The sequence below is a fragment of the Bactrocera neohumeralis genome, chromosome 3 (genome assembly GCF_024586455.1).
Source record: "Bactrocera neohumeralis isolate Rockhampton chromosome 3, APGP_CSIRO_Bneo_wtdbg2-racon-allhic-juicebox.fasta_v2, whole genome shotgun sequence".
Taxonomy (NCBI): Eukaryota; Metazoa; Arthropoda; class Insecta; order Diptera; family Tephritidae; genus Bactrocera; species Bactrocera neohumeralis.
Window position 1 is genome coordinate 23690253 of NC_065920.1, and position 10968 is coordinate 23701220.

A 10968-nucleotide genomic window follows, 5' to 3' on the forward strand; every position below is an offset into this window, starting at 1 on the left:
GTGTGTATGTATGTAATTGTATTTGTAAGAAAAATCCTCGACACATTTACGACTTCTTCTAATTAACTTCTCCAAGACGATGGTATTTGGACATTGCAGTCATTTAATTGGCTGTTGCACAGTTTCCAAGTGTCGGTTGCATGTAGCTTAATCACTTTGAAATCTTAAATGTGCTTCGTCACTCGACTTAACAAATACACACATGAATGCTGCTTATACGGTTATACTTAACGACGTTATTTGGCCGAAGCAACACTTCAACGATTTTCAGCGTCCTTTGAAGAGGGAAGTGAAACATTAAAGGGTGAAATATATATTCATAGCACGCATAGAACTATTTAAGATGGAATTAATTTAACTAATTGCATAATAAAACACATTTCAATACATCACTAATGTAACTGTAAAATCTATTTCCTCGAACTCGTAGTTTTAAAGTTGCATACTCAAGTTAGTACCGAGCATTTGAGCGAGAATTATATAAAAGTTCAGGTTTAACTTCAATTTCTTCATCTTTTTTGGCGTAAATACTGCTTACACGATTATAACCGAGTTTACAACACAGTCGTTCTTCTTTTCGCAATGTTTCGCCAATAGAAAATTCCAAGCGAATCCAGGTCCTTCACCTGGTCTTTCCAACGGAGTGGAGGTCTTCCTCTTCCTCTGCTTCCCACGGCGGGTATTGCGTCAAATACTTTCAGAGCTGGAGTGTTTCCGTCCATTCGGTACGACATGACCTAGCAGCGCAGCCGCTGTTTCTTAATTCGCTGAACTATGTCAATGTCGACTTTACTTCTCAATTGCTTACTCAGACCGAAGTTAATGCTGGTTCCAAGATAGACGAGATTATCTACGTCTTCGAAGTTATGACTATCAACAATGACGTGGGCGTCAAGTCGCGAGTGCGACGACTGTTTCTTTGATGACAGGATATATTTCGTTTTGGTTTGTTCGCTCTCTCATACGAGGCTGTTTTGTTCTTTTCATTAGGGATGTTTTTTCACGTGGCGGGTCCCAAGCCTAGCGCACAATCCTCGGGAAGGATGAAGTTACTTGGTCTAAGACCGTAAGTCGTGAGCTACTTAAGCCATATGTAAAATAATCGTTCTCCCACTCTCAAGGGAAAGGCGCTCAAAGAACTTTCCTCAATTGGGTGACGCATAGCTCCATCGCCCAAGATCAACATAATACCTTCGATTAACCGATGCTTTTTATAGCTACTGTAGTCCATAATAGGTTAGATTAAGAGGTCGATCCCAACATGTATCTCACGTGGACAGCTTAGAACGGCGTTTCGTTGTGGTACCTCAAAACTCTTTATATATACTGGATCACAAAACCCTTACAAATCGACAAATCGCTTTGAGCGTATCACAAATCTGTTGCGACGGCTTATGTAGTTTCGGCTATGTCTTTTGGTTTGTCGAAGGTATGTTACCGAGCTGTTTCAGACTCAGTCGTGAAAAGGTTGACCAATGGAAGGCAGTGCTTAGATGTTTCCACCTCATCGTCCTCCATACAACTTTGAAAACTTGCGTCTGCAAAGGTTCATAGCCTACGATTGTGGCAAGAAGAACTTCGCTTAAGGCAAGCAGTTCCTCTAGGCCAAAAGGATGTCGCACCAGCTGCATGCTAAGCGGGCACCAGTATCATTAGTTTAGTGTTAGAAGCCAATGGAGATCCAACTCCTTCCCATTCTGTCATAAGCGATTCCCTTGTGGCCAGGCACTCAAAGGAATCTGATGTTGAAGTAGCTTGAGGCTATTTCTAATGAGCACAGACAGCGGCGGATCCAGAGTACAGTTTTGGGGTGGTAACTATATAATTTTGAATTTGCCACTCAAAGTTTTTTCTTCGCGGAGCGTCTTTTATGATGGAACAGGTCACTGCCCTACTATCGGAGTGGCGACTATAACCGCGTAAGCATTTTATACGCCAATAAAAAAGAACTATCGTAACTGAGAGTCACCACTCTGAAGGAAACTACGTTTCGGAGCAGTAGATCTACTATTACCTCTATGGCAGCTATCTCCTCTTGAAAGACCTAAAACTGGAGTTGATGGAAAGTTGCCGACAGTATACTACTCCAGCAATCCTCGTGCCCTTTTATGCCTCCCGCGTAGTTATGTGAGCAGAGAAACAACAGCTAGATCCAGGCTCGGCGACTTGGTAATCAAATTATTTTCGAATGAAATCAAAGTGTATGAGGACTTCAGAAGAACCAGGCTCGCAGTCATCTAAGTACTCCGATTCTCTGAGTCTGAGTGCTACGTTAGCAGCCCATACTCCTAGCGGTTATGTCCACCGGTACTATATGTAGCAAAGAGTTCAGCATCATAGTTGGTGTGGTTCTTACTGCACCACAAAATACTGATGAATTTTACGATATAAGGAACTATACATACTCCTTATTATTGATAAACGATACTTATAGCGCTCTCTAAGCAGCGGTATTTCTTCGTTTATTTCGTATTTATAGTTGAAACTTTACTTGCACAAGTATTTACATAGGACGGACATGCTTGGCGCCATTCACCATTGCAATTTGTCGCCTGCATCTTCATTTTTATCTCTTTTCTACTGCAAATAATTTTAGCAAAAAAAATGTGCACTTAAATTTACCTGCTCTTCAAGCCCAGTAACTTCGTATGTCTGTTTGTATGTATGCATGTATGTTTGTTTGTATGCGCTTGCTTGGCAAAGTCTTTGCTTGTTGTCCCTCGGCAGCAGTGTCTGAAAACTTCCAGTCACCTTATTGCAACAGTGACACATCCTTAGGGCATGCTTGACACTCGCTTGCATTATTCTCCTTTGTTTTTATTGTTATTTGAGCTCGGAGCTTATGCTTTTGAATATTTTGTCAGAATTTATCTTTGAATTCAATGCATATTAATGTGTGTATAATGAGCCTGCGGCTGCAATCGAAGTTCAGCATGAGGAAATGAGGTTTATTATTTCATATGATAATATTAATATATAATCATCTTACATTGCACTTGAGAGAGAAAATGTTGCAATCGTACACGTAACGTTGCTTTTATGGCGTTTGTCGCATGTGACAGCAGTTGTTGCGTACTCTTTCGCTTAGCTGGAGGACTTTGGAAGTTGGCATATTCAGTTTCCTATTCATGCTTATTAAAATAAACATTTTGCAGCTTTTTGTTATGGTATATTTAAAGATGAGATGTTTTAGTTAGTGCAATAAGATATCACACAATAACTAACTTGTTGTAAACGGCAATTATATTAGTTTAACTCGAGTTGTTTTCAGTCAACAAAACTTAGTACAATAGAGTTCATTTTACTTATTGAAAAACTTCATGGTTTTGCTAATATGTAAAAGTAAATGAGGATAATTGATAATGATGTTCCATGGACTTCAGAAATTTAAGTATTCTGAAGGCATTCATGAGAAACAATCCACCTATCTATCTGATTACGCGCCGTCTTGTTGGAAGTAAAGGTCGTTCACATCAACACGATACAATTCAGACACGAATAAGTGATAATTAATACCTCTATACCGTTCCCCAATCGCTCTTCATTTTGAAGAAATAGAAAGTGGGAATCATCAAGCAACGAACTCAGTATAAATCAAGAAACAGCTGTCAAAAAGGTCAACTCCGAAAAAAGTAAAGTCTCATTGAAAACAACATGTCTAAAAGTAATAACTTTTAGATTCGCCAAAGTCCAAGTGAAGGCTTTAACTGATTGCATCTTCTACAAGATTTTACTACAAGAACTTAGCTCTTCTGATGGCCACAATATTAGCTTAAACAAGTAAGGAAGGGCTAAGTTCGGGTGTCACCGAACATTTTATACTCTCGCATGATAAAGTGATAATCGAGATTTCATTATACGTCATTTACATATTTTTCAAATACCGTATTTTTGTAAAGTTTTATTCCGCTATCATCATTGGTTCCAAATGTATATGTATATTATACAGAGAAGGCATCAGTTGGAATTCGAAAATAGCGTTATATTGGAAGAAGGCATAGTTTTGAACCGATTTCACCCATATTTCGTACATGTCATCAGGGTGTTAAGAAAATATTATATACCTAATTTCATTGAAATCGGTCTAGTAGTTCCTGAGATATGGTTTTTGGTCCATAAGTGGGCGGCGCCACGCCCATTTTCAATTTTGAAAAAAAGCCTGAGTGCAGCTTCCTTCTGCAATTTCTTCCGTAAAATTTAGTGTTTCTGACGTTTTTTGTTAGTCGGTTAACGCACTTTTAGTGATTTTGAACATAACCTTTGTATGGGAGGTGGGCGTGGTTATTATCCGATTTCTTCCATTTTTGAGCTGTATATGGAAATACCTGAAGAAAACGACTCTGTAGACTTTGGTTGACATAGCTATAGTAGTTTCCGAGATATGTACAAAAAACTTAGTAGGGGCGGGGCCACGCCCACTTTTCCAAAAAAATTACGTCCAAATATGCCCCTCCCTAATGCGATCCTTTGTGCCAAATTTCACTTTAATATCTTTATTTATGGCTTAGTTATGACAGTTTATAGGTTTTCGGCTTCCGCCATTTTGTGGGCGTGGCAGTTGGCCGATTTTGCCCATCTTCGAACTTAACCTTCTTATAGAGCCAAGGAATACGTGTAACAAGTTTCATCATGATATCTCAATTTTTACTCAAGTTACAGCTTGCACGGACGGACGGACGGACAGACAGACACAGACGGACGGACGGACAGACGGACGGACGGACAGACGGACGGACGGACAGACAGACATCCGGATTTCGACTCTACTCGTCACCCTGATCACTTTGGTATATATAACCCTATATCTGACTCTTTTAGTTTTAGGACTTACAAACAACCGTTATGTGAACAAAACTATAATACTCTCCTTAGCGACATTGTTGCGAGAGTATAAAAACCAAAAGATCTGCCTAAAATACATATATTTCTTTTTCAAGACTAATTTCATGCTTTTAAGAAAATGTAGTAATCTTCAATCTAAACTCGCGATAATAAGACTCAGTCGGTGGGACCTACATATAACAGTCTTCATAAAGCTTTGTAGGTGTTGTAAGGTATAGCAGACTGATCCTTGGAATGTTGAATCTTTTTGTAGCCTCACTCTTTTGTAGTACCTTGAAAACTATTCAACAGTTGAAGTATCAGTCTGCAATGTAATTATGTATATCGATCGGAAAACTTATCCTTCTTCTTCTTCTTTATTGGCGTAGACACCGCTTACACGGTTATAGCCGAGTTTACAACAGCGCGCCAGTCATTCTTCCTTTTCGCTGTTTGGCATTAATTAGAGATTCCAAGAGTAGGCAGAACAGAGTGGCGGTCTTCCTATTCCTCTGCTTTCCCGGTACATACTGCGTCGAATACTCTCAGAGGTGTAGTGTTTTCAGCCATTCGGACGACATGACCTAACCAGCTTAGCCGCTGTCTCTTAATTCGCTGAACTATATCAATATAATCGTATATCTCGTACAGCTCATCATTCCATCGACTGTGATATTCGCCGTTGCCAATGAGCAAAGAATCATTAATCTGCCGCAAAACCTTTCCATCGAAAACCGTAGCTCCGGTTCACCAGATGTTGTCATCGTCCATATCTCTGCACCATATAGCAGAACGGGGATATGAGTGACTTGTAGAATTTGGTCTTTATTCGTCGAGGATTGACTACTCAGTCCGAATTAGCACCTGTTGGCAAGAGTATTCTGCGTTGGAATTCCACTTCGAAGTTATGACTGTCAACAGTGTCTTTGGAGTAACAGGATATTTTTCGCTTTGCTCTCATTCACTACTAGACCCATTTCCTTCGCTTCTTTGTCTAACCTGGAGAAAACAGAACTAACGGCGCGGTTGTTATGGTCACTGATATCGATGTCATCGGCGTACGCCAGTAGTTGTACACACTTTTAGAACATTGTTCCTTCTCTATTCAGTTCTGCAGCTCGTATTACTTTCTCCAGGAAAAGATTGAAGAAGTTGAACGGTAGGGAGTCGCCTTGTCTGAAACTTCATTTGGTATCAAAGGGCTCGTAGCGGTCCTTCCCGATCCTGACGAAGCTTATGACATTGCTTAACGTCAGTTTTCCAAGCCATATTAGTTTTGTGGGTATACCAAAGTCAGAGATAGCGGTATAAAGGCAGTTCTTATTCGTGCTGTCAAAAGCAGCATTGAAAACGACGAAAATGTGTATTTCACGAGTCTTTCCTTTTCTTCACCTGGAGTATTGTTAGACTATCTTTCACATAGCTGGTTAATGTTTTATAACCTTTTTGGAAGTCTCTTTGTCGTCTGAGGCAAGATATTACTTATCCTTACTTACATCCGAAAATTTTTTTTGAGTTATAATATTTCTTTATTGGCGTAGACATCGCTTACGCGGTTATACATCCGAGTCGGTTGCTTTCTTTTCAAGGGGGACGTTTTTGACGTTGCGGGTCCCAAACCCATCGCACAAATCTCGGTTGGGTGGATATGCCTTATCACTTTAGATTGGCCTCAAACGGATGTTCTTTGGCTACCCAAACGGTCTAAGACCGGAAGTGGTGATCTGCTTGAGCCATATGAATTAAGATTTTTTTCCAATGGAAATGAAGTTTGTTTTGAAGTATTTTGGTTTTCTACTAGATTGCCTGGATTCTGGACCTAGTAATGATGTCAGAGTATAATAATATGTTATATAGTAACTGTAAAAAACGATATGTAAAGATATTGACAAGGAATTTCTCTGACTACCGTATTTTTAACCTAGAATGATCAGCCCAGTAGAAGTTGGGACGTTAAAAAAGCAAAACTTTTGTGTGGGCGATGTAGAGGTGCATCCACGCCTTTTTTACTTGCTTATAAGCTTATTGTGGAATGATTTCCGAGAGTTGCCATGCATTATGAAAATTACGCAACCTCATAAGTACCCATGTTGTTATTACAAATTGCTATTTCCTGCCAGCTAGCGCAAAAACCAGCGTTATCAGCTGACCGAAATATTACAGTATGACATTGCTAAGTCGCGGCTCACACTCGTCTTCTTCGTGTGGCATCACTGCATAGCTACATGCGTGCGTTGGTGTGTGTGGGCTAAAGTGACGAGTTGGTTGCAATGCTTTTAGCTGCGACCGCCGAGTGCATGCAGCCATGCAAATGATGTGTACTGAAGTACAACAGTTCAGTTCGGGACCAAGGACTAGCCAGTGAAAGCATTGTTTGCTTTCACGGACATCAAGAAGACACAGCGCCACGGCGCACCATGCATTTGGGAGAGGTTAAGAGAAATCCAGCAACTCCAGCGCTTCGATGTCAATCTGCTGCGTGCGTTTTGCGATGGCTTTGGTTAGTGTTTTGTGCGGATGTGCGTGAGTGTGTGTGTGTGGGGTTTTACGACGCGTATTGTGACGCTGGTCGATGAGTCAATGGCGCCAGCTTGGCTTCACGCAGGACAAACGGCATGGTATGCACGTTGGCGTTGTTGCACGTTTCACTCGTTTCCAAGAACTTCCAGCCATTCGGCACAATGGCACTGTGGCAACATCAAAATAGAAAGCTGTGACAAAAAGCCAAAGACAGCGAAATATTGGGGAGATAACTAATGCAAATGTTAAACATTGAGTAAACGCGGTTGACGCTTTACAACAATGTACTAGCGGGTTACAAGCGCTTACATATGTATTTATACATACATATGTATATATATTGCATTGTACATATGTATTGTGAACATGCGAACACAGTGAATGGAAACACGACTTACATAGTTGCAGTGGAATGTGCGTTAAAGCAGGGAGACTTCAAGATCGGTTAAGGAGCCGTTTAAACGCAATGTCTTAAAGTTTTAATCATTCGCCATTAGCACCTTGAATATGAACGAATGTCAGTTGCATATCACAAATACGAACAATGGTAAATAGACGAGAACGAGCATCATTTGAGAGACAAAGTTGAAGTTTCTTCTTTTGTGTGTGGTGACATCGTCTGAGCAGAAGATATGAGTCCCACTTGGATCTTATAGTTCCACTTAGCATATTTTTTGAATTGTTTTCAGCAAAAATTATAAAGTTACAAATAAAACAAAATAATTAATTGTAAGGTTGCCACCTATTTGCAATTTTTAAATAAAAAGAATCTTAAGATTAAAAAATTCTTGTTAGAAGGCATTTTGTTGAAAATATTTTTTGTAAAGAGTTGCCACCTTTTTGTAATTTGTAATGAAAAATTATGAGGTCAAAAAAAACTTGTGAGAAGACATTTTCTTGAAAATATTTTGAAACAATTTTTTGTAAAGAGTTGCCATCTATTTGTAATTTTAATTTAAAAAAAGATATATAAAATCAAAAACAACCTTGTGAAAAGGCAATTTGTTGAAAATATGTTAGAAAATATTTTTGTAGAGAGTTGCCACTTATTTTTAATTTTAAATTAAAAAAAAAATATTAAATCAAAAATGCTTTTTAAGAAGCCATTTTGTTGAAAACATGTTAGAAAATATTTTTTGTAAAGAGCTATTTGTAATTTTTAATTAAAAAAGTTATAAGATCAATAAACCTTGTAAGAAGGCATTTTGTTGAAAATATTTATTGTAAAGAGTTGCCACCTATTTGTAATTTTAAATAATAAAAATTTGTAAAATGTTTGCCTTGTGAGAAGGCATTTTGTGGAAAACATGTTAGAAAATATTTTTTGTAAAGAGTTGCCACTTATTTTTAAATTAAAATTAAAAAACTTATTAAATCAAAAAAGCTTTTTAAGAAACAATTTTGTGGAAAATATGTTAGAAAATATTTTTTGTAAAGAGTTGCCACTTATTTTTAATTTTAGATTAAAGAAATATTAAATAAAAACAGCTTTTTAAGAAGCCATTTTGTTGAAAACATGTTAGGAAATATGTTTGTAAAGAGTGCCACCTATTAGTAATTTTAAATAAAAAAAATTGTAAAATAAAAACCAACCTTGTGAGAAGGCATTTTGTTGAAAATATGTTGATCATATTTTTCGTAAAGAGTTGCCATCTATTTGTAATTTTTAATTAAAAAAATTTTATAAGCTCAAAAAAACCTTGTTGGAAGGCATTTTGTTGAAAATAGGTGGAAAATCTTTGTTGTAAAGAGTTGCCACCTGTTTGAATATACCAATTTCATGTGCATGCTTTTCATAAAAAAATGTTTTATTTTAAAGATGGTCTTCCAAATAAATGTATTTTTTCAGTATTAGTCGAACCAAAGATGTTTAGAAAAGCTTACATTTTAAATTATTTTCTGGTAAAGGTTGCCAACTGATTGAAATTTTCAATTAATAAAATTTGAAGCATGAATTAATTATTAAAGTATTGATATCTAAAAAGCAATCTCATAAAGGCATGTGCAAATATTTTTTGAGAAGGGTTGCCAATTTTTTGAAATTGTAAATTAATAGGTTAGGTAGAGATAAAGTTAACGTCGTAGAGAACATCAACTTTGTTTGCGAAGTTTAATGGAGACTTGATATCTAATTCTGATACCTCACCCAGTTCGTTAAAAACCGAAGCTCATAGACATCTCATATGAGTTCCGAACAGAAGCAGAGGAAATATGTACTCGTTAATACAGCCAATACGACCAAAAACCGTCCTGCAGTACTGCTTCAGTAGGCAAGCGTATGCAAGGTTTGTCGTAGTCATCGACTATATCGTTTCCCGGAACGCCCCTGTGACCTCGAACCCGCGAGGTGAGATTATTGTTTAAATTACTGCTTCGCTATCGACGTTTATTTTGGCGTTGTCGGTTCCAACATTATTAGCTATCTCAGCAGCTTTTTTGTCGACAGCCTGAAGGGTCGCCTGAGATCTAGTTCCGCGCAATAAATCTCGACACCTTTTTCTTCAGTTATTTTGGATCCGTTTGTGTAGTAGTTGAAAGTTCTGATGGTGGATCGCGTGCCACTGTGTCATCCACTCTCTTTTAGTGTTACATGAAACCTTCTTTCTCAGATAAAGCTCAAAGATATGTATGTAGTCTATTTTATCCACCAATCCCCTGCTTTTTGAGCCATGGCCGAGGATTCTTGTGGAAAATGTATATAAGACCTCTTACCTTGCAGCTGATTTCGCTGCAGGGCTTTTCAAAGTCAGTTGGTGGTATATTGAGGAACTTTTTTAAGCCGTCGTTGGAATGGTTTTTACAAGTAGTTCTCGAATAACTGAAATGTTTGACTAAAGATATCTATTTAGTATTAACGATGATGTTAGGAAATTTTCATAAAAATTGTTGGCCTGATTTTCATAATTTTACCCAAAAATCCGTTTTTTTTTTATATATTTCTATTGATAACCCAAATCTTATTAAGAGTTCGTAAGATATGCATTTCTTACAATCTCGGCACCATACAATTTGAGAAGAAAATTTTGTTCAGCATTGAATTTCGTGGGCCTTTGACGTGGCCTCCGAGATTGAGCGATTTAACATCGATGGCCTATTTTTTATGGGTTTATGTGTAGTCACTTGTCCAGACAGATAAGCCCGAGACGATTAACACCTTGGAAGAGAATATTTTGTCCGTCACTGCTGACATACAATCCCAGATGCGGACTTTAGATCGCTCCGATTGAAATAGTGAATTTGAATTCATCTTCTTGTTCACTTTCTTAAAAACTTTGATTCTTGTAATTTCACCATACTTCTAATTCCTTCGATGAGCCTAGATTTTAGCAAAGAACACCACTCACCAAACCCACACAGGCATTGCGAACCCACTTACTCCTTTTAAATAAGCATTTCCGAAATATCTCAATTTAACAAGGTAATCTTTATTTTTTGCAATTCTTGATGACGTCGCTTACAAATATTTATTAATTGGTGCATTCACCGCCTGTAGCTTGAATGGGACGGTGTATGAAAAGCAACTTTGTTGAACTCCGCCCAGCGTCTCTTGACAATCGCAAGCGTATCTGTGTCTGCTTTTTAACTCCACGCCAGCCAGACACAAGCGAAACTTTTGCTTGTAAACAA

At 38.0% G+C, this 10968-nt stretch overlaps 1 pseudogene; it reads right to left on the bottom strand.

Moving 5' to 3' along the window:
• LOC126752943 (uncharacterized) overlaps nucleotides 1-10702 on the bottom strand; it is a 31792-nt pseudogene extending 21090 nt beyond the window's left edge.
• Nucleotides 10703-10968: the final 266 nt, after the last annotated feature.